Below are 24,500 nucleotides of genomic sequence, written 5' to 3'. Positions count from 1 at the left end.
GTACATTTAAAAGTGACATCTTTCTTTTGTGCTAATTTGACTCCCCTGAATGACCTAACTAGTTAACTAGTCAGTAGTAATTTGGTTCCCAGGCAAATCAAACCTGCAAGAAAGGAAGCCAATATTTAAATTACCATGTTGTTGTCTGACCCATTCAGATGATTTATTTCCAACATAAACATATAAACTCAATATGAGATGCCTAACTAAAGCAAGCACCACCAATGAAACCAAGACAGCTTTTCTTCTTCTAAGGTTTAGGTCTTGCCCAGGATTCCTTATACATGGAATAGCCCATACCAAGGGTCATTGCTCCCACAACAAAACCTTGGGCTGCCACACACATGTGGATCAGGTGAGCAGACATATGCAACGATTGCTGCAAACCCCGTGCTTCTTTAGCTTTCTGGATAAGTTTAGATCCCTGATCTTCATCATAGGAAGAAAGAGAAACATCTGTGCTGGTAGGCACAGTGACTGAAGAATCCTCCTTCCTAGAATGATACCACCCAAGTTACTTCGAAGCTTAGGACAGTTATCAACAAGTGAACAGAAAGTGAACAAAACCTCTAACACAAAGGGAGATTCTCCCACATAGTAGTAAAGCAGCTTTTGCCAAGGCTGCAAGGACCAGTCCTCCCTGGGATTCCACAATGTCAGAACCTGCTCGACTTTCTGCCCTTCTCGTTTCCAAGCTGGAGAAGCAACCTCCTCTTCCAAGTTTGGTTCTGCCCCAAACTGACACTAGCCTGGTATAAGAAATTAGTTGGCATTAGTCAGCACACAATGACATGTGGTTCAGAAGAACTCTGAATTGAAGAAAAAAACTAACCAGAGATTTGAAAACCACTGGGGATAACCCACCTGTGATTAATCAAGTGGTTAAACACAGACAAACCATATGTATATTACTTCTCTTTAAATGCCCCGAACTGCATGTGGTGACCTGAGCTTCAGCAGTCTGCTCATGGGGCCACTGGGTGGTTTTTCCACTGACATCCTACCTGTCATTTGTGTTTATGTATCTTTAAAAGGAGGAGGACAAGAATGAAGATAAAGGCATTATCTGCAAGCTATTCTGAGAACATGGAGTCTTTTACAATTTCTTTTTCTCTCATTTAAAAAGAAAACTTAACTATATACAAAGCCATATAAATTCCAAGGACAGTTTAATCACTTCTATTATTCAAATACAAGTTATTCATGTTTCCAATTATAATAGAATGGCTACTTTTAACAAATACAGTCTTCCTCCAAGTCCATCTATTTATTTTTTCAAAATACAATATATTTCTTCCTACTTTCCAACCTTTACCTGAATTGAAAAGGCAGGAAGTATCCCAGCCTTTGAGCCAAGAGAAAGCACTATTATCACCTATCCTTGTAGATCAGAAAAAAAACCCTGAGGTCTGAAGTTTCATTTCTAAACCACCTCTCATATAGAGACTATTATCTGGTTGGAGGGAAAAAACTGCCCTAGCCTTAGGACCTAAGCTTATTTTGTCTCTGAGCCAAACAAGACTACAGTTCCTAACAGAATGGCATAATAAGCAAACTTCTAAGAGCTATAGTCAGTAATTTGCTAAAATTACTCCAAAAGACAGTATAGGAAGCATAAAACTTCTGCTAAGTATAGTATTTCTCTTTCTGTGACTTAAGGAAAAGGGACTTAGAAATAAACTACTAGGTGGATTTAAAAATAAGAAAACTACAAATCTATTCAAGATGAAAATAAGCAACTGGCTAGAGTAAATGATGGCCTTAATATGTTCAAAATTAATAGAAAGGAAAAGAAAAAGTAATAGGAAATTCTAAGAATGGAAAATCTAGAGGCAAGCGTATGTCTCCCAAGTGGAAAATCTAACATTAGACATTAAAACCTAGGCATTCTCTCTCTGGATGATCTTCTTACAAATTATCCACAGGAATCCAAATATCAGAGAAAAAAACCCCGGCACATGAAAGTCAATATCTGAATATATACTCTGCGAAAAGGAACAGCAAGAACACTCTTGCTGAATGGAATACAGCAGCGATTTACAGCTAACACATTTAGGACTATTATAAACTATTATTGATTAGGATTAATAAAGATAGCCAAATGCTGAGTTCCAAAATAAAATTTGGAAACACTCCAGAATAATTCTAAAATTGTGCATCCTATAGAGGAGCATGAATATATAATTGAATACTGTTTGCCAAGAAACTGACAAAGATTCTAACATTCCTGAATTACTTTTATGAAGGACGACTTCTAGAGAAACCATAATAATGCTATACATCTGAAATACATTTTTTTTTAAACACAGAAAAGGAGGGCATGTTTGCAAACCATATGCCTGATGGAATTAATTTTCAAGGTCCTGAAGGCAATTTATATATATTTTGTCAAAAAAAAAAAAGTGGCCATAAGCATGTTTACTTGGGAAAGGAAAAAAAAAAAAAAAAGATGTGGCTGGGCCAGCCATACTAAGTAGTCGGTAAAGTAAATTCTTTACTGAACTCTTTTTCCCTCAACTATTTTCAGACCTACGAGGCCCCTGGGTTTCATCTTTTCCCTAGTCCCCCATCAAAATGTATTTGCAATATGGATCTAATATCACCACTTTGTTCCTTAGGCCCTGTGTTGCTATTCTCAAAGGTCTCTGCTTTCTTTCCCATTATTAAATAAAAGGCTTTGTCCTGGTTGAAGTAATTTCAGCATTCAGAGAGCAACTGGGGAAGTTATAAGGTTATTTTACCTTTGAAATCTTACTATTAAACAACTGCCTGTTCTATTTTCCTATAAAGCCAGTCTTGCTATGGGAAAGATAACCCACACATTTGAAACTCCTTCTTAAACTATTTCAACTCCATATAAAAGTAGCAGGTTCTCTTTTTACATCAATGTTCCTCCATCTTTTTAATCTGGTCGACCCCATTCAGTGACTGAAGAACCCATTTCACAATTTCTATCATCTCCTACCAAGAAGGTGTACAAGAATATAAAAGCATCCCTGTTGTTAATTCAAAAGAAGTTAGTGATCTGAGGAGCCCAGAGAAGGTGACCCTGGGAGAGGTGATAAACCATACTGCACACATTGAAGAAATAGTGATTTCCTGGCATAAGCTTTCAATTGTTTCAGAAATCTTACTTCTCCCTTTTTCATTTTTAATCAGGGCGGTGGAGCTGCCACAAATGTTTAGTAGCTAGGAAGGCAATGGTCAAAAACTCAAATGCTTATCCGGGCTCAGCAGCTCACAGAAATACAAGCTGTGGGCTGAGCGAGTGAGACACAGGGAGTGAGATACAAAGAGGTAGCAAATTCCCCTACAAGTTACATCTGTGACTCAGCTACATTGTGGCCATACAATGTTGCCAAATCATTTTTTTTAAGAAACCAGAAATACAGATTTTCTTGTAAAATTTGTTAGCAACTACCAATAATTCAAATTTTAAAAAACACTGGCTGAGACAACTCTGGGTGACACAAACTAAAGCCATCAGCTGTCAGGGTGTGTCTCATTTGTCACCCATTTGGTGCCTCTTTTACATAGTTATGATCACCTGGTTCAATTCCCTGATGATTTTACAGAAGACATTTTACCTATGGAACCCAGAGAAATTGAGTAATATGATGGTTAATTTTATGTGTCAACTTGGAGGATGTTTTGGGATGAGATTAACATTTAAATCCGTGCATTTGGGGTAAAGCAGGTTGCCCTCCATAACGTGGGTGGGACTTACGCAATCATTTGAGGGCCTGAAAAGAACAGAGTGGTCTCCCTGAGCCGGAAGACTCCAGATCTCTGGAAGGTTCTCTAGAAGATTGCTTTGGGACTTTATCTGTTCTATCAGCTCTCCTGGGTCCCAAGCCCACTGGTCCATACTACAGATTTTGAACTCACCAGCCTCCATAATCACATAAACCAATTCTTTATAATAAATATATGTATATATGTGTGTGTGTATATATATATATATATATATATATATATATATATATATATATATATACATACACATCCTACTGGTTCTGTTTCTTGAAAGAACCCTGACTAACATGAATGATTTGGCCAAAGTCACATTGCTACTTTGGGGGCAGGTGGGGGGAAGAATTGTTCTAACTCTGCCTAGAATATGTTCCAGTATATGTACTAGACCAGTAATCCTGGTGGAGTGAGAGAAGACATTACAGATATGCCTATGTGTATGTATATAAACAATAAAAACCTGAGACAGTATTTCTCAAAGTGTAATTGCAGCACTACAGAATCATGTAGACGCTTGCTTATATGCAGATTCCTAGGCCTAGCTCCAGATCTATTGAATCCAGGTCTCTAGGATTTGGTCCAGGAATCTGCATCTTGAAAGTTCCCTAAGATTATTCCAATTCCTACTAAAATTTGAAAACACTGAAGTAATTAAGAGGCAATGCAGATTAGTGGTTAAGGGCATGGATTCCGAAGGTAAATTCCCTGGGTTTGAAGCCCAACCCCACCACTTACTAGCTATGTGAGTGACCTTGGGCCAGTGATAGAGATGATGTGAGGATTGAACAACAAAAGGTTATAAACACTTACACGTAATTAGCATTTAATTAATGGCAGGAATTACTACTAAACTCTCTCATCACAGGTGTTTTGGCACAATTTCAGTATCATGCTAATCAATATTTATAGTGATGATCACAGTGGCACTTTAAGATCTTGAATTACTTTCTGAAGCAAAGATCAGTGTGGTTAGATGCTGAGTGTTTCATTTTATGCAAATTCTTTGTAACTTGGTGATTTGTGTGTAATATTTACAATAACTTTCTGGAGATTAAAATATTTTATTAGCATGAATACCACATTTGGCTATAACACATAACAGAGAGTCTGCTGTATATGTGCACCAGGTAGTGTGAGGACAGAAATATTCTTAGGTAGTATGGTCTTTCTGCAATCCACTGATCTCTTCTCTATTTCTGTAAGGGTTGATGCTTATTTTATCTATGTTTTAGCTCTCCAGCCCCTAGGTCAGACAGCCTCCATTATACTGATTCAAAATAAATTATTTCTTGAATTAAATTTTAACACTAATATAACGGCTTTGATCCAACCTTCTTCCACTAACAAATTGTCATGATACTATCTAAAGAAAAATATACATACAGTAGTTTAAAAAGTAAGCTAGAAATAATATGGACTCAAGGAATATTTAAATGATCCCCATGCCTCTCCCCCAAAAAAGTCCAATTCACTTGTATTTTAATCTTTTACCCCACCAAACTCTTAACCAGAGAGCAGTTATCAGCTAACAAACTGAACTTACCCAAATACAGGAGCTAGCACACAAGTAAAGGGAAGCCATATGAGAGAAAATTGAGAGAGGCCAGAAATATGGAAGTCTTTTTGATCATTGAGAACTGGATATAAAAACTTGGGTCTCTTTGTGTTTGAATTTGAGAAGGTCAAAAATCATCTTTTAACAGAGCAGATCTGCTTTAGGACAACTTAAAACATGGGAAATATTTTGCAGAACTATGTGGCAAAATTAAGGAATTGATTGAAGGTGAAAAATAAAAATAAGGGAAACCAACAATTACAACAGGCAGGATTTGACTTAGAAAAGAGGGAATATGCCCAAGAAAATAAGGATGTGGGCAAAATAAGGCTTTGGGTATAAAAACTGTTATTCTTCCATTTAGCACTTAAATCAGGAGGAAGGGTTCTCCAGAAGGGTGACTCCTGGTTGAGCAGAGGCCAGATGGGCCAAGAGTGAAGTGGCTGTTCCTGTAGAGGAGATGATCTGAGAACAGGAGAACAGCAGCAATATGAGGACTAGATTCAGGACTAGAATACCAGTGTTTACAATTTATCAGCCTAAGGGTAGACTAACACATCTACATGTACCCAGTATCACACAAAACTCACCAACTTCACATTAGTGAAAGATTTCTAAATCAAAGAAAGAAGCAAGAATAAAGAAGCAGCAAGGGAAGGGGTTTTGCCAGGACCAGTTGTCCACTGGCCCATTCAACGAGCAGTTAACAAGGCCAACCCTGCACAACGTACTGTTCAAGGAAAAAACAAAACAAAAGACATGGTCTCTGCCCCCAGAAGTTAGAATCTAGTCAAAGGACATAACATAAAGAATATGTGTGTAAGAAACAACAGTAACACAAAGGAATAATCATAATGTTTGAGTTTCAATATTCTAGCAGAGTTAAAGGAAAGAAAGGTTACTTTAATGGAAGTGAATTAGAAAGAATGAATGAATTTAAGGGTTTTTGAGAAGGCCTGGACAGTCAAGCTTGACTTGATTATAAGATGGAAGGAAGCCAATATATAAAGAAGCAGCACAAGCAAATGTCTGTGGAAGAAAAACAGAAGAACAACCAAGTAAAGCAAGTAGTCAAATCCACTAGGACACAGAGTACTGGCTGGAGAGTTATGGCGGACAAGGCTGGAATCCCACCTGACTATCAAGGATCTTCATTGCTAAGCTACAGTGTTTGGGTTTTATTTGCTAGACAGTAGGAAGCCACTTAAGGCTTTAATCTGATTGTAGCTGGTTTGCTCTATCTCATACAAAGTAGTATTTAGAAAAGGGTGAGAGCCAGAAGAAAAGCAAAGTGACTCCTACAATAATCCAGAAGAGTGAATGATATATACCTAAATTAAAGTAATGGGTGTAGGCATGGGAAGGAAAAGATTAATGGAAGTAATATCTGTTCCTAAAATGTAGAATGTTCTGATTTTAATTAACATATACACCTAGAAAATGAACATATATGTATATGAAAATGATATGGGAATATATATATATATATATATATATATATATATATTCCCATAGGAATTAGAAACTGTTCCCAATTTTAGTATAGTAATTCTTGACATACCATTCCCAAATCCTTAAGAGATTTCTCAAATGTTTCTTCTCAAAGAGAAAATTTCTTTCAATACTTTTTTAGCCTCTAAATTAAAATAAATCACCATTATCACCTGTCAAAAGCTCTCCCATTATTGCCATATAGAAGGACAAAGGAACAGTGCACATTGCAGACTACCAAAAACAGTTCCTGCCATTAATGAACTTAAACATGAAATTCACAGAAGTCTGGAGGTGCTATCACTTACAAAGCTCCTCCTTTCTGAATGTAATCATACTTTAGCCAAAAAATTTCTCTAAAGCTTTTATTCCCAAGATGCATACATATTACATGATGCCGCAGAATAATTGTAAATTACCACATAGTTCTTGACACCCACTATGATGATTGTTCATTAAAGAAACCACAGATGTCAAAATGATAAAGATTAAAAATCTCTCCCCATCATTTTGAAGGAAAGAGGGGGCAAGCCATCTGAGAAACTAAGTTGAGACTCTCTGCAGGCCTTCCTGCCTTCAATTTCTATCCCAACACAGTGAACAACATAATCTGTGGTGTTTTATTCTACCTCCAAAAAGCTTTGTGATCAGACACCAGAAAACAAATCTCCAGTTCTCCAGCATTAGAAAATTCCAGCTTTTCAGTTGGAATGAAACCTGCAGATCATTTCTCTCAGTCACCTCATTCTAAGGTCTAAAAATGAGGATCAAGGTCCTACAGCTGGTGTGGCAAAGCTCTCTCACAGGCCTTCAGTTCTAACTATTCGTACCCAAATGATGGGGTACCAGCCCCAGTGCATATACTGGGACACAAGGCAGAAAAAGAAAAGACCAGCCACATACACACAGAGCAAGATAGCTTTTTTGTCCCCTCATGGAGTTGTGTACTACTTCTAGGTTGTGGACCAGTCAAGATTCACGCAGATATATCCTACTATGACATTGGTGTCTACTTAGGAAATTAGCAAAAATGGGACAACATTTAAAAAAAAAACAAACCGACTCTGGAATACACAAAGTACTATTAAAAACACTTAGAAAATATAATAAAACACTTAGAAAAGACTTTGATCCTTATAGATCTAATTGAATTTAGTAGGAGAATATCAGTACATCAATCCAGGTGCCTCTAAAATGGAGTTAGTGGTGGGGCACCTGGGTGGCTCAGTTGGTTAAGCATCTGCCTTCAGCTCAGGTCATGATTCCAGAGTCCTGGGATAGAGTCCTGCATCAGGCTCCCTGCTAGCAGGAAGTCTGCTTCTCCCTCTCCTTCTGCCCATCCCCCTGCTTATGCTCTGTCTCTCCCTCTCTCTCAAATAAATAAAGTCTTTTTAAAAAATAAAATAAAATGGAGTTAGTGGTGAGATGCTGATCATTGATATATTAACATATTAAGCAAGTGTATAATTCTGGTCCATTTATAACTTTCAGGTATGAAATACCTCTAGGAATTAGAATCAAAAGAAATTATTAAGAAACCCATAAATTCTGTCAGTAACTCAATCACCATAAGGTACTACCTAATAATTCTCAATAACCCCAAGGAATTAACCTCTGATCAAAATAGGAGATAATCAACCTGCACTCAGTCTGTGTGTAGGATTTAGTGATTTTTACTTGATATCAAGACTCTTCCAGGGGCATCTGGGTGGCTCAGATGGTTGAGCGTCTGCTTTCAGCTCAGGTCATGATCTCAGGGTCCTGGGATCGAGCTTCACGTCGGGCTCCCCCCTCAGCGGGGAGTCTGCTTCTCCCTCTCCCTGCCTCTCGTGCTCTCTCTCTCTCAAATGAATAAATAAAATCTTAAAAAAAAAAAGACTCTTTCATAGCTGGTTTAGATCATGATCAATGCAAGCGGCCAGAGGCCTTCTTCTCCCTTGGGATTACCATGGCAACCACTGCCCACTCCCCACCTAAAAAGGCAGGTAAGGAGGTCACTCTACAGACAAGGAGCCCAATATGAAAACACAACATTGGTGGGTGTCTTCTGAGTTATGCCCTCTTATTAAATGTACGACCTTAGCTAAGCTGCTTAACTTCTCTGTGCTTAGTTTTCCTCTCCTATAAAATAACACTGTTCCGAAGATTGCATTCAATGAGATAAAGTGTGCGAAAGCACCAGCAGTATCTAGCACATGGCAGTTCTCTACAAATGGTACATATTATTACACTATGTGGAAATATGACTCATTCCCATAAAAGCAATAATGTAGGATCCACATCAGAATACATATAAGATATAAAATACTATTTACCAAGAGGGGTCATGCTCTATGAGAGGCTCATCACTAGGAAGAATTTCAGCATTGATAAATTTAATGGCTTCTCCTACTGATAATTGGGTGCTGCTTCCACAAAAAAAGTCATTTCTCCCCTTCTCTTACTATCATACCTTAAATCCACAAGTAGCTTGCTCCAGTGAATTAAAAGGTAAGCACTAACTGGAAGCGGAAACAAAATAAGCCATTATGAATGAATTTCACTTCAGCAGAGAGTAGTTTATCACATTCTTTGGCTCATCAGCAAGAAAGTATGGACTTAGAGCTGGGAAGGTTTAAGACAGGACATAAACTTTCACTACTTGACTATATTGCCAATAAAGAGCCTCAAGGGTATACTCCAAGGCTGTCCTGACTCATGCTTCAGAAAGGACCTATTTGCTCAGGCAGGGAACACAGTGATAGGGTCCAATCAGTCCCAGTAAACTGATCATGAACACTCACCACACAGAATGAGTTCGGACAACTGTCCTAACCAACCAAAAGAGACTGATTAGTCTTTAGGTCTCTTGATTGGCCTTATGGACCATTAAATATTTATCAGAAAACAATCAATCACTTAATCAATGGGACTTCTACCAACCCAAGTCCATGTTCCTCAGTCATATCCAACAACCAACCAGTTCAGAGGGTTAAAAACCTCAGTTACTTTGATGCCAACCTGCCAGCCTTTAATAAAACATCTTTCCTACATACAGTGTCCGTATGTTCATCAGGATTCTTTTTGCTAAGTGACAAAAACCAAGGTTAGATCAGCTTAAGCAGAGTAAAAATATATAGGAAGCATACTAAAGTATCTACGTTATTAAGGGACTGAACACTCAAACTGCAAGAAGTACACTTCTCTCCACAGTCTGACCCTTTCACTGTAGATTGGTTTCCTTTTGGGGGCAGCAAACCTAGTTATCAGAAGCTCCCGGGTTTCACACATTATAAATTCCCCCAGCCCAAAGGAAATTTTTCCTAATTCATTTGAAAATCTCAGGGGAAGGACCAGCTTGAGTCAGATGCTCACTACTGACCAGTCCACTGTGGCCCACTGTGGTGATAAGAGAAATGATGGAGTAGGAAAGAGTCATATAAAGAATGAAGCAGTGCCCACTGGAAGCTTGAGCCATTCCCAAAGGTAAGGAGGCACTGTTCCCAAAAGAAAGCAAAGGATAGTGCTGGATAGACAACAAAGGCAATCCACTATAGGTATTTATATGCAATTTTTATTTTAAAATCAGCATGGTGTGAAAACATATATGTTTGTTCATTTTGTAACTAAACCTTCACCAAATTTAACCACAAATTGTATAGCCTTTCAAGTCGGGTACCCTATTGTATCCCTGATCTTCTCAGGCCACTATTTCCACTATTGCCACCTCCAGACTCTTAGCTGAAACACAATGAACCTCCTAAGTAGCAAATTCTACAGGAAGAAATGCATTTACAATGATTTCACAACCATGCTTCTCTTGTCTAAAGCAGTCCTTAGGCAAGAATTATTTTCTTGTTATTCTAGGTGTCTAATTTTGGCCTCAGATAACCTAAGAAGTTTTTGCAAGGCAATTTTATTACTGGAAACAATTTCATTATAGGAGAATATTAAGCAACTGGTAGAGTGAAGTCAAAAGGTCAGTATGCACATATAAACCACTTTCCTAGCTTACAATTCTGCCTGCTTATATTTAGCAAATTCTGAAGTAGCAAAATAGACTCAGTAGAAATATTAAAATATTTTTAAATTATCTTATGTTAAAAAAAATTATCTTATGTTAGCATTTTTAATTATTTCCTCCAGAAACATATGCGCTGACTTTGATATTTGCAGTACACAAAATATTTTCAAGGCACTGGTTCTGGGGTTTACAAGATGGCTAATAATGAATCATTTGTTGTCTTCTTCCTCTCTTAAGTGAAATGATCTCTTAATATCATTTGATATGCCATAAATCCTTACCTGTTTAAATCCATGTGATCGTGGTATACATGATCTTTGGAAAACAAATGTCTACCCATAGTCACATTCAGGTAAACAATTTCCAGAACATTAATCATGTCTGATCTCCCTTCCTGAGTGATCAGAGGTCTTCCAGGTTCAGGTGCTGGACAGGGTACAATAGTTCCCTACCCAGGTATAGAACTGAAGAATTGATCTCCCACAAAGCCACAGGAGCAAGGGAAGGAGAACCAGATCCAAAACAAAGGGAGATCAGACAAAGGAGACTGCACTAGTTGGAGAAGCAGATAGTGAAAAAACTCATGAGTCAGGAGCATGGGTTTAATGCAACATCTAGTAAAGCTGAAGAAGAGCCACTGGGGCCCAAATTACTCTAAAAGGGCAAGAACCCTAGATTTTTCAAGAGAAATCATCTTTGCTATCCAAAATTTTACAACTCAATAGTCACCTGGGGTCTGGGTCTCCCACCAAAGCCCTGCCCAAAATTTCTGAGGATTCCTTAGGTGTGTAGAGGATAAGCATGGGGCAGAATTTGCATTCTCAAGGTCAGTTCAACTCCTACTTCCACAGCTTTGTCTGTCCTCCACCATTTGACCCAATGCCAAACTCAAGCTTTATTGAGGTCCCCATCTATTACCCCACTCACATAAAGCTTCCATGAAGATGAGAGACTTTGTCAATTATTTAAAGAGAGATATAAAAGGAGTATATACAAGAGCAAAGCAAACAATTTCAAATCAAACACTGAGCATCTCTTCTTAACTTATCTTTTGGCCATCCTACCACTGGATTATTTCCACAGGTCCCTTCACCCAGCTTTGCAGCATCTGCAAGCTTCTCTCTCCTCTCTTTCTCTGTTTACCTCTTTGGAAAGAGCACAACAAACTCCCCTCCTTATGGCAGGATGTCAACTTACCCCTTCTCCCCTGCGACCTTGGGTCTAGCCTCCAACATGTTCCTCTGTTTCACTTTGTGCCCCTAAGTGAATTATCAAGCTATTTTTACAAATAGAGCTTTTCCCTCCCTTCAGAACTTGGATGATAGTTGTTAAGATTTGGATTTAACTTCTAATTCCCATTTCACAAGACTGAAGTGGAATCATTTGTCCCTAAATGGAGCTAATAAGGAGAAATGAGTTTGGGTATCTCTTCACTCCATGATTTAGGGACAGTGCAGCCTGAACTAAGGAGTGACTCCACATGATCATTCATAAGTTTGGGCATCTGAGTACAGTCTGGCAACCATTCTCAGCTTCTTCTCTGATCTCTCTAGTTATGGGAACTGACTCTCCTTTTCAGAAACAAATTCTGACTTTTGGATCATCAGAAAAGGTACATATAGGCAAATATTGATCATCTTTGAAATCTCAGGTAAGTCCCCTATGATCCCACATTCCACACTGCACCAAGCTGGCTTATAAGAACTCTGGCCCCTGAAACCTCTCCTCACCCTGGCATATAGAGAAGCAGGAGAACTTTCTATGAAGGCAGGTTCCAAATCTGGTCTGATTCTGCTAAAACCACAGATGACACTGGCTCATGAGAAAAAGCAAAAGGCAAAGAGACATGGAACTAGAAATCCAGACAGGTCTTGGGAGATCCAATTTACTATCCCTCTGCCTTGGGTATTACAAGGAATTCAACACAAGTTACACCAAAAACCTTCTACCCTTTTGGATTCATTTGACCAGTTAAATATTTTATGATAATCTAATTGGGACATAATCTTTAGCCACCGGATATTTGTTATTCCCTACATAATGTAATCTGAATACAAATCACCCAAGAAAATGATAAATAGGCTTGATATATAGAAGTCCCCAGTTCACTCATCGTTCATTGATTAACTCAACAAATGTTTATTGAGGGCCTACCATACGCCCACCAGCTCAAGCTCACAGGTTTTCTAGAAAGCTCTTGCCATGATTGTGTTCACCCATTTAAAAAGCCACACACTTACAGGAGAGGTTACCGTTTCCAAGATGCATGTGAAATCTACATGAACAATACTCCTTTCCTAGCCAGCTATCATAACAGGCCTGTCAAAGGAGCAAGGCATGGGTTTATCCTCATTCCCACTTTCTTTCCCTAAAACACATATGGTTCTTCACTGTTCTTAAAGGCATCTTTGAGTTAACAAAACCAAAATAAAAGCTTTTTTATTTCTCCCCAAAACTGTTTCTATCCCAATGTTCACAGTTAATGGTGTCACCTTTCACCCAGTTGAAAGGTAGCCTTAGAATCACAGTTGATGCTCCCTCTCTCTCACTTCTCATATCCAATCCACCAGCAAGTCTCTTTTGTTCTACCCAAAATCCCATCCACCATCCTGCAACCCATTTTTCACCATACCCACCACTACTGCCTAAACAAAGCCAACATCACTTTTAACCTAGACAATTGTAACATATTCTAACTGGTGTCCCCATTCACTCGTAACCCCTTACAAAATCCATTCTAGCATCTAGAAACTAAACCCACATATGTCCTCTACTTCTCAATGGCTTCCCATCACACTTGAAATAAAATCTTTACGCAGTTACAAAGGGCCTGTATCCATCATTCTCAGTTTTGGCTGCTCATCAGAAACACATAAAGAGCTTTTAAAAATACCTAAGTGCCATCCAGATTAATTAAATCAAAGTCTCTGGAGGTGGACTCCAGCACTGGTTTGTTGTTGTGCTATTGTTGTGGTTATTTTAAAGTGTGCTTTCAGAGTAGAGGACCCCTGCTCTCCATGTCTTCCTCTCTGAGTTCATCTCTTGCCCCCATCCCCTCCATTCATTACTAGCCTCACTAGCCTCTCTGAAGGCTTTCTTCAAACCACAGTTTCTCTGCTTTACCTGTAAAGCTCTTCATTCCCACCCTCCACCCCCCACCCCCCACCACTGACCATCTTCATCTCACTGGTTCCTTCTCATCATTCAGGTCTCTACCCAAATACATTACCTCTTTGGAGGCGTTCTGGGGTCACCTAATAATCTACACCAGTGGTTCTCAAGGTGTAGTCTCTACAGCAGCAGCAACACCCGACAACTTCTTAAAAATGTACATTTGCAGGACCCACATCAGGCCCTTATTAAATCAGGGGCCCTGAGGGAGAGAGCACAGGAATCTTAATGTTTTAATGAGTCCTACAGGTGATTCTGATGCACACTAAAGTTTGAGAAGCACTATTGTGTGTGTGTATGTAATGCGTGTACATATGTATATATTTATCTGACTACCTCTACCATTCTACTCTTTTTTTTTTAAGATTTATTTATCTGACAGAGAGAGAGCACAAGAAGGGAGAGGCAGAGGGAGAGTGAGAAGCAGGCTCCCCACTGAGCAAGAAGCCCGATGCGGGGCTAGATTCCAGGACCCTGGGATCATGACCTGAGCCCAAGGCAGATGCTTAATGACTGAGCCACCCAGGTGCCCCCACCCTTCTACTCTTTATTACCTGACTTTACCTTCTTCACAGCAGCCATCTGAAATTTTTATTTAATTTTTTAAATTGTCTGTCCCTCCCCCCACCCAGAATAAGCTCCCTGGAAACCTATGTTCACTCTTACATGCCCAATGATTAGAGTAGTATCTGACACATAGTAAGTACTCAATAAATATTTATGAATAAGTGAACCCACAAACAAACCAATCTAGTCCCTTTCTCCCCCAGAAGCTCTAAGGGTTTGGTTTGGTTTGTTTTCCTCTAGAGTCAGGGCCCCTGAGGAAGATGTATACAGGGATCTACAGCAGAAGGTCTCAGAAAACAATATCAAAATCAAACCAAATGGCCATACACCAGGCAACTCTAGCTCTTCAGAAGGGAGTTTTTTAAAAATGTTGAACATGCTTGGCTCATATGAATGTGAAGTAATTGCTATGTGTGACTAATGCACAGCTGGAAGGCCTCATTAAATCTCAGGTAGCCTGCCAAGGTATTTTTCCAAGGAAACAAAAAGGCAAGGAAAGAGCACTCAAGAAGGGATACTGAAAGCAGAGATAAGGAGGGGGTTGGGCACTCAGGTCAGAAGCCAAAATAATCCCACCCCCAAAGGATATTCTCTCTTGACTCAGGACCCTGGAAATGGTGGTTTTCTGTTCATACGTGTGTCTCCTCCCACTCTACCCATACCACCGTTCCCAATAAATGAAAAGTATCTTTTGTTTGATTTAAATTTCTTTAAATTTTAGTGACGAACTTTGCAGATCTTTACATTTGTAACGTCTTTTTCTGTGAATGGCCTGTTCGTGTAGTGTTCTTTTAGGCTGTTTGCCATTTTCCAATTAATTGGCAATTAAATTTACTCTTATGTATCATATGTGCTGTCATTATTTTCTCTACTTTGCATTTCACTCTTGACTTTGTTTTGATGATTCCTCCCTCAGTCACAACTTAAATTTTTATTTAGTAAAATGTACCCATCTTTTGTGTTAATGTTTCTGATTTTATGTCAATAAATAGAAAAGCTTCCTCTACATCTAATACACTGAAATATTCACCCATACCTCCTATCCGTACTTCTGTGGCTCTATTTTTTTTTTTTTTTTTTTAGGTTTAACTCTTTGATCCATTTGGAGTTTATTTTGGTGTGAAGAATGAGGAAAGGTTCTGGGGCACCTGGGGGGCTCAGTCAGTTAAGCATCTGCCTTTGGCTCTGGTCATGATCTCAGGGTCCTGGAATCGAGCCATAAGTCTGCTTCTCCTTCTCCCTTTGTTCCTCCCTACTGCTCATGCTCTCACTCTCTCTCTCTCAAATAAATAAATAAAATCTTTTAAAGAATTTAAAAATTTGGGGCGCCTGGGTGGCTCAGTCGTTAAGCGTCTGCCTTCGGCTCAGGTCACGATCCCAGCGTCCTGGGATCGAGCCCCACATCGGGCTCCCTGCTCCGCGGGAAGCCTGCTTCTCCCTCTCCCACTCCCCCTGCTTGTGTTCCCTCTCTCGCTGTGTCTCTCTCTGTCAAATAAATAAATAAAATCTTTAAAAAAAAATTTAAAAAAAAAGAATTTAAAAATTTAAAAAAAGAATGAGGAAAGGTTCTAATATTATTTTTTTTCCAAATAATAAGTCCATTTAGGAAACTCTATAACCTCAGCATTTAGCACAGTAAAACTGTACATAGTTGGTGCTGAATTTCTATCTACCAAATTATTGGAAGGGTGATGAAGCTACAAAAGAACTATGGATCACATACAAAAACAGATTCCAATAAAACATGTGGGTATTATGACTTTAATGTGACATTAATACATATTGATGTATATTTTAATAAGTAAGTAGACAAGTATTAATCAATGCAAATTTGGTTATTACTAATGCCAATTGCAACAGTAACAATAACTACTGTTTATCAAGTACTTACTATGCTTCACACACTATAAGTGCCTTAAATATGTTAACTTACTCAATCCTCAAAATAAGCCAATGAGGAGTTTCTATTCCTATCTTAATTTTACAGATGAGAATACTGAGACATCAAGAGATGAAAAAACTTGCTCAAAGTCCCATGACTAGCATCTGGCAGATTAACACCCTGAGATAGAAGCACTGAGAATTCTATGCTTTAACCACTGTTATCCTGTCTTGTAGATCATTGTTGACCAAAAATAGAAAAAAACAACAGGATGTTTTTGCTATTAACATCTAAAAGGTGTACACATTTTATTAGGACATTCTATGTTTCTAATTCTGTATTTCTAATCTGAAAATTGAAATGATATGCCCCCATCCCCACCCTCACCCAACCTCCCTCCAAAATTACCTTCCTCAGAACTCAATATTACCTTTGGCTACAATATCTGATAAAGGACCTATGAGGGTCCAACACAAGGTAACTCAACACTTGAACTATATCTCCCCTAACCCATATTCCTTCACATCTTTCAAGTTCAAAATCCCACCACAAATTGCTGCAATTTCCAAGCACACCCTGATCTGAAATGTCCGTACTACAGAGCTGCACTGAATAATCTGGTCTATGTAGCAAAGTCAAAAATTCCTTTTCAGAATCTTATGCTATAAGTTAGGTTTTTAAAGATTTGGACAAGATTATTCAAAATACTATTAAGAACAACAGGTGTCATTTTGTAACTCTAGCTTTTATTTAGAAAAATGAGTAGAACCTTTGGTATCATGATGGCAACATAAAGGCATTTTTGCTCCCTTCTGCTCTCAAAATTCTGAAACCACAAAGATGACAGGAAACAAAAACACAAACTCCAACTTCAGTGAAATGAAGAAGTGACTATAATCCAACATTTGAAGATGGAAAGCAGATGGAGGGAACATTTTAGCAGAGAGGAGAAAAATCAAGCCAATGACTACAAGAAGCAAGCCAATTTGCCCCTGGAAATGCTTACGAAATGGAGATGCTGGGTACTTTGGAAGATGAAAGTAAGGGCAGTTGCTAAAATGAAGGGATTTTTAGACTCTTTCAATCACTGGTGGGCTGCAGCTGGTTTGTACCAGCTTGCAAGGGTAAACTCTGCAGTGACCTCACATTGGTAGCTTGAAATCAACTATAAGATGAATATTTGGAGAAGGTGGCAAATGCTACAAATCAGAGTATTGTTTTGTTTTGAATTTTTTAGAGAGCTAGTTGTTAAACATTTACCAGCACACCACAGCTCCCAAGTCCTAACCTTCAGCACCCACTAGAAATCTAAGGTTTATTTTCCAGAGAAAGTAAATGACAGAGGTTTCAGACTCAGGCACAGCAGTCACGAAAGAGGGCAAGTGAAAGGTACAATGCTGAAAACGAGTGCAATATGTGAAAATCTGTACAATGATCACAGAAATTGCCTTCAGGTTGCATTCCCCTTGTCAAGAGATTGGGGATCCTTCTCTGGTGAAACTAAACTGCCCAAGAGAAAAGGCTTAGGTATAACGATATTTTGTGGGTGGGTAGGCCCCTCAAAAAAAGATCTAGCTAACTTCTCTGATCAACTTGCGGTGAATTAGTCCATTTAGACATGCAAAGTCTACAAAATTCATTTCCCAAACACACTTTTTCAAGAAGCCACTACAAGTTATGCCTTAACCAAAACCAAAAAATAAACTAAAAAGGAAGAGGACATGGATTTAGAAAACAAGGAGAGAGGCAGTGGGCCCTCCCAGAGTAACAGCTGTGCCTCAGGCCCTGTGAACACAGTGCACACAGGGGCAGGAGGCAGAGGACTCTAAGAAGCAGGAAAAAAGGGGAGTTGGTAAATTATCTGGCTGCTTGAGCATGCAGAATACTGTACTGGAGATATTTTGCAGAACTGTTAGAGGACATGGGAAGACATAGCATTCCAAAAACATTAAAGGGAAAAAATGAGGCAATTATTAACTCCAGCTAAAAATAACAACAAAAATAAGAAAAGAAATGCAGTCACACAAGAGATCACTCAACTGTGGAGAGCACTGACATAGTCATAAGAAGATACTGGGAAAAGATGTAACTAAAAATTTAGACATAATAAATTATATAAGGAAGAAGTAAAGTTTTTAACTTTACTACATAAACCAAATTATTTAGTGCAGTTTTGTTTCATTTCAAATCATTTCAAATCAGAGCATGCTTGGAAATAACAGCAATTTATGTGGGATTTTGAACTTAAAGATGAGGTATAAGTAAGTAAAGATCCTCATATAGCCTAATAGAAAGTAAAAATGATTAATCAAGAGGCATATTATTTTCAAATAAGGAAGTAAATTCCAGAACAAGTAGCTAAAAACATTGAAGTGGTCCTTCTAGTAAGTGAAACAAGGCAGTAAGAGAAGAGAAAAAAGAATAGTGTTTTTTGTCATATGCTCTATAAAAATATTTGATTTAATAATTTTCATATAATACTGTCACCATAATTGTTTAATTTAAATAATTAAGAAATAAAGGAATAAAGAAAAATAAAAGTTTATAAATTACGGGCAACTCCAGAGAATGTGGCAGTTATTCTGATATTCTAGTAATAATGGGATTCCTGCATTGTAACAAGAAAAATTTCCAAATCAGGAGAGATCTGTTTAAAACATCTTGCAGTAAACCATCCGAGTATCCATCATCAGGTACTGTAGTCAAAGCCTTAGTTATGGATCATTAGACAAGAGTACTTGTGATGACGATGTCAAGGATAAATGAGGACAGATTTATCTTCCAATCTTATCTTTTGGGGGAAGCCACAATCTTTTTTGGGACAACCATACTTACTCATCAAATGTTCATAATAGATAAAATTTATGTATCCTTTTTGTATTTCCAATTTCATTTTCTAAAGAAGATAGAAAAATTTTTTCTCTTTATAGTTTTCTTCATACTTTTTATTTCCTGCTTTGAAATGCCAATCTAACTTCTAGAAAAGAAAATTGATTTCATAATTACTGAGGGGGGGAGGTTTAGAGTGGTAAAAACAAGAGGCCCAAAGCTTAGTGGTAAGGAAGAAATACATCGTTCTTTCTGGAATTTTGGTAGGGAAAAGACTGAGAAACTCAATGAATGGTATCAGGGGTTATGCGGGGAAGAATTTTCCAGATAGGGAAAATCTGTGTTGTACAAAGACAAAGAGAAATGATGCAATTAGAAAGAAAGAAAGAAAGAAAGAAAGAAAGAAAGAAAGAAAGAAAGAAAGAAAGAAAGAAAGAAAGAAAGAAAGAGAAAGAGAGAGAGAAAGAGAAAGAAAGAAAAAGAAAAGGGAAGGGAAAGAAAGGAAAGGAAAGAAGGAAAGGAAAGGAAAGGAAAGGAAAGGAAAGGAAAGGAAAGGAAAGGAAAGGAAAGGAAAGGAAAGGAAAAAAAGACGTTAGATGGTGGTATGAAGGGAAATTAAAGATGAAAATGGATAGGGGCACCTGGGTGGCTCAGTCGGTTAAGCGTTTGACTTCAGCTTAGGTCATGATTTCAGGCTCCTGGGATCAAGCCTGGCTTCTGGCTCCCTGCTCAGCAAGGCGTCTGCTTGTCCCTCTCCCTCTGCCTCTCCCCCTCCTCCTGCTCTTGCGCTCCCTCTCTCTCTCTCTCAAAAAAATAAATAAAATCTTTAAAAAAAGGATGAAAATGGATAAACTGAAAAGCAAAAGTAGAGGTATCTACGCTTATTGATATACTTAGATCTAATTTAATCTCAGCCCTTGGAATTCTTGTAGTTCCAGCAAGACATGGGTACCCCACAACTTTAGAAAGTGACTATGTACTGCACATTTGTAATAATAATTGAAGTTTTTTCTTGTTTGTTTTGTTTTACTTAAAAGCTCACTTCCTGAGATGCCTAGGTGGCTCAGTTGTTTAAGCGTCTGCCTTCGGCTCCAGTCATGATCCCAGGGTCCTGGGATGGAGCCCTGAGTCAGGATCCCTGCCCAGTGAGGAGTCTGCTTCTCCCTCTCCCTCTGCCCCCACCCCCCTGCTCGTGCTTGCTCTCTCTCACTCTCTCTTTCTCTCAAATAAATAAATAAAATCTTAAAAAAAAAAAAAAAAAAGCTCACTTCCTCAGATCTCTGTCAGAAATCAACAGAGAAAGGACAAATAAAAATCAACTACGCTCCTGGAACAGTATACTTATATAGTTCAAATGATGTTTTTGTGATCTTAAATACTGCTTCTAAAGCTACATAATTCAGTCAAAATAGAAATTATAGTATTTAAAAACAACTGTCAAAAAAGCCTGAAACCAAAAATATTATTAAGGCACAATGGGAAAGACAGTGTAACATAGCATGAAAGAAATGGTCTTTTATCAATGAAACAATAATATTGTTTCCTCACCTAAGTGCAGCCTTCTTTTAAGCCCAGAGAGTGAAGTAACATACACATAATCAATTAAAGCAAGTTACAAAGGCAGCTGATCCATGACTTCATAAAATAATCTCTGTCACAGTACTGCATTCTGGGAAGGAGCCAGCTGTCGTCAAGCTGTAATGAAAAATGCCAGTTAAGTGGCTTCACTTCAAAACACAGAAATTGGCCTGATGAAATCAATGAATTTCCATCAGATTTTGATATCATCTGGAAAGGAAAATCCAGCCTCCTCCCGAAAGCCAAAAAACATCATTTCTTTAATCAAGAAATTTCCTCCCTAGGAATAGGCAAAAGGGATTAAGAGGTACAAGCTTCTGGTTATAAAATGAATAAGTCGCAGAGATGAAAATACAGCATTGGGAATATAGTCAATAATATTTTAATAACATTGTATGGTGACAGTGGGGACTACACTTATCATGGCGAGCCTGAGCAATGTACAGAATTGTCAAATCACTATGTTGTACACCTGAAACTAATATAACACTGTATGTCAACTATACTTCAATAAAAAAATTGTTTTAATAAACTTTGTATTTGCTGAAAAGGAAATTCTGTGATCTAAAAAAGAATAAAGTAAAAAAGTTACATTTAAAAAAATTCCTCACTAAAAGTTACCACATTTTAGTCAACTTAATCATTATAGTGTCCGTTACCTAACTTGGTTGGCTTTCTAAGTGATATACCCAAGTTGCTTTGATTTATTTTCATTAAGCAGAAAAACACAGTAAGCCTAATGCAAAATTATATTGCAAAACTTATGCTTGACATTTGAAACTATACCACCTTGGAAGTATTTAGCTCTTTTTTAGACCTGAATACTACTTTGTTGAATATACATCTTTCATAAAAAAGGAGGTGTGTTTCGTATGAATTTTCAAAGAAAAAATTTAGAGAAAGATAAGAAATATGCTTTCATTTATAGTTAAGAAATACAACCATTAGGACAGTGGTGTCCAAAGCCTGGCCACATATTTAAGTTACCAAGGAGCTTTTAGAAACTAACAATAGCCCATCCCACACAGATCAAATCAAACCTCTGAGGGTGATGCCTAAGTATTGGTGTTTTTTACTTTTTTTAAGATACTCAAATGATTCTAATGGAGCCAGGTTAGAGAATCCTACAAAGGACACTGACTGTCAAATTTGGCTGCATATTGGAACCACTTGGGGGCAGGGGTTAAAAACAATGATTCTTTGGTCTTGTTATGAGCTGAATTGTGTCCCTTCAAAATTCATATGTTGAAGTCCTATACCTAGTACCTCAGAATCTGACTGTACTTGGAGATGGGTTCTTTAAAGAGGTAAAATGACATCATGGGGGTGAGCTCTAATCCTTATAAAAATAGGGAAGGAAGTGAAGAAGAGGAGATTAGGATACAGACAGGTACAGAGGGAAGACCTGTGAAGGAACAGGAAGGAAAGGACTACCATCTACAAGCCAAGAAGAGAGGCCTCAGAAGAAACCAACCCTCAGACACCTTGATCTCTGACTTCTGATCTCCAGAATCATGAGAAGATAAATCATAGAAAATAAACAAATAATTGTGAGCCACCTAGACGGTGATGCTTTGTTATGGCAGTCCTAGTGAACTCATACAGGGCCCATCCCCAGAATTCTGATTTCATAGGCATGGATATAGCCAGGGATCAGCGCCCAGGGTTAAGGCCATAGCTTTAGGTATCCTGAAGTCTGACTCACCTGTTCTCTACTTGATAGTAACTTGAGAGAGCAGCCACTTACACTTTGTAACACTTCTCTACTAGAGCTATTTAGTGACTACAACCAAGAAATGGAATTGAAAATTAAGTTTTTAATTTTATTGAGGACTTTGCTCCACGCAGTTAAGAACTCCCACAAGAGAGACTCTCTTTCTCACCTCTGTTTCCAACACCATCAGCAGAAGGTGAATACTTTTTCCTTATGGTGATATATTTGCTTCCTATCATCCACAGATATACTTTTCAAATATTCTTATTTCTATTTATCTTTTCACTCTTAATACTGCCATACTCTAAATAATTGAAAACATTACATAATTATTTCAAAATACGAATTTTTTATAGGTGCAATGTTAATTTGGAGTGCAATAGTTATACGTTTTCTTTCCCCTAAGAGTGGTCTCACAGCTTCTGAGTCACACAAACCTCAGATCCAATCAGCTCAGCCATCAAATAGCTGTGTAACCTTCAGGAAGTTATATAAATGCTCCAAGCTCCTGGGCAGTCTCCCTAAAAGAACAAGGTATGTGCTCCCCTGGCCCTCTCCCTCCTACCTGCTGCTGGAAGATAGTAACAAGTGGAGTCTGGGGCCCAAAATAGAAACCATATTTTGACAATAGTAGAACAGACCATTAGCTGAAAACTCCCACCTAGATTAAATATTACTTGAGAGAGAATTAAATGTCTACCTTGGTTGAAACACTCTTTTGGGGATACCATATTACAGTGGTGTGGTTTATCCCAGTTCTAACCATTGTGTGGAGAAGAGTTTGAAGAAAGAAAAACATGGAAGTTAGCTTTCTTTTTGTCTGACATCTTAGTGAGGTTGCAGGGGTGCCCACTGCTCTCTGAGCTTCACAATGCCACCCAAGGACAACAACAAGAAGAAAGATGCCAGAAAGTCAGCCAAAAAAGACAAAGACCCAGTGAATAAATATGGGGGCAAGACCAAAAAGAAGAAGTCCAAAGATAAAGTTCGGGACAAGCTCAATAACCTGGTCTTGTTTAACAAACCAACATATGACAAACTCTATAAGGAGACTCCCAACGATAAGCTTATAATCGCAGCTGTTGTTTCTGAGAGACTAAAGATTCAAGGTCCCCTGGCCAGGGCAGCCCTTCAGGTGCTCCTTAGTAAAGGACTTATTAAACTGGTTTTAAAGCACAGAGCTTAAGTAATTTATACCAGAAACACCAAGGGTGGAGATGCCCCATCTGCCGATGAAGAGGCACCAAATGTACATTTTGAAAAATAAAACTTCATTAAACTAAAAAAAAATAAGTAAAACATGGAAGTTATAAAATCAGTTAGGAGGTTACTACAGAAGCCCAGGCTCAGGAGTTGTTGGCTTGGAGGTGGGGTTAGGAAGTTGGTGGAGTAAAGGTACACTTGGGGTGATGGGTTAAATAGGTGATGGGATTCAGGAGTGCACTTGTGATGAGCACCAGATGTTGTACAGAAATGTTGAATCACTATATTGTACACCTGAAACTAATATTACACTGCATGTTAACTAACTGGAATTTAAATAAAAACTTTTTTTTAAAAAGGTACACTTTGGAAGTGCAATCAAGGTGAATTGATAATGCACTAAATATGGAGGGAGTCATCAAAAATGGCTCCCAAGGTTCTAAGAAGATAGAGGCATTATTTACTTATGAAGAAGAGAAGAGAAGCATAGTTCTAGGGGAAGATCAAGAAATTTAAACATGTAAAATTTGAGATACCTGTGAGACATAAACATGGAGCTGTCACATCAGAGTTGAAGGGATGAGTTTGAAATTCAGACAAGTTTGTTCCAGAGGTAATTTGAAAGTAACTTCTCTATTCATCATCAGCCTTGGAATCATTGCCCAACTCATCCCCAGTACAAAGTGCAAAACAAGCACAGTCATCCAAATACCATCCTAAATTCTTAGGGAACAGCATGGGGCACTACATCAAT

General features: G+C 38.2%; 1 protein-coding gene and 2 pseudogenes across 1 annotated transcript in view; 1 reads left to right on the top strand and 2 right to left on the bottom strand.

Moving 5' to 3' along the window:
- The window catches only part of PLCL1 (phospholipase C like 1 (inactive)), a 336,573-nt gene that overhangs the window by 183,191 nt on the left and 128,882 nt on the right, over nucleotides 1-24,500 (bottom strand). The window lies entirely within an intron of this gene.
- On the bottom strand, nucleotides 165-22,782 carry LOC118525778 (HIG1 domain family member 1A, mitochondrial pseudogene; annotated as a pseudogene).
- On the top strand, nucleotides 23,415-23,729 carry LOC118525790 (small ribosomal subunit protein eS25 pseudogene; annotated as a pseudogene).

Source organism: Halichoerus grypus, chromosome 4 (assembly GCF_964656455.1).
Source record: "Halichoerus grypus chromosome 4, mHalGry1.hap1.1, whole genome shotgun sequence".
Lineage (NCBI taxonomy): Eukaryota > Metazoa > Chordata > Mammalia > Carnivora > Phocidae > Halichoerus > Halichoerus grypus.
Note: the sequence above shows the minus strand (reverse complement) of the source record. Positions and strands in the feature narration are given on the sequence as shown.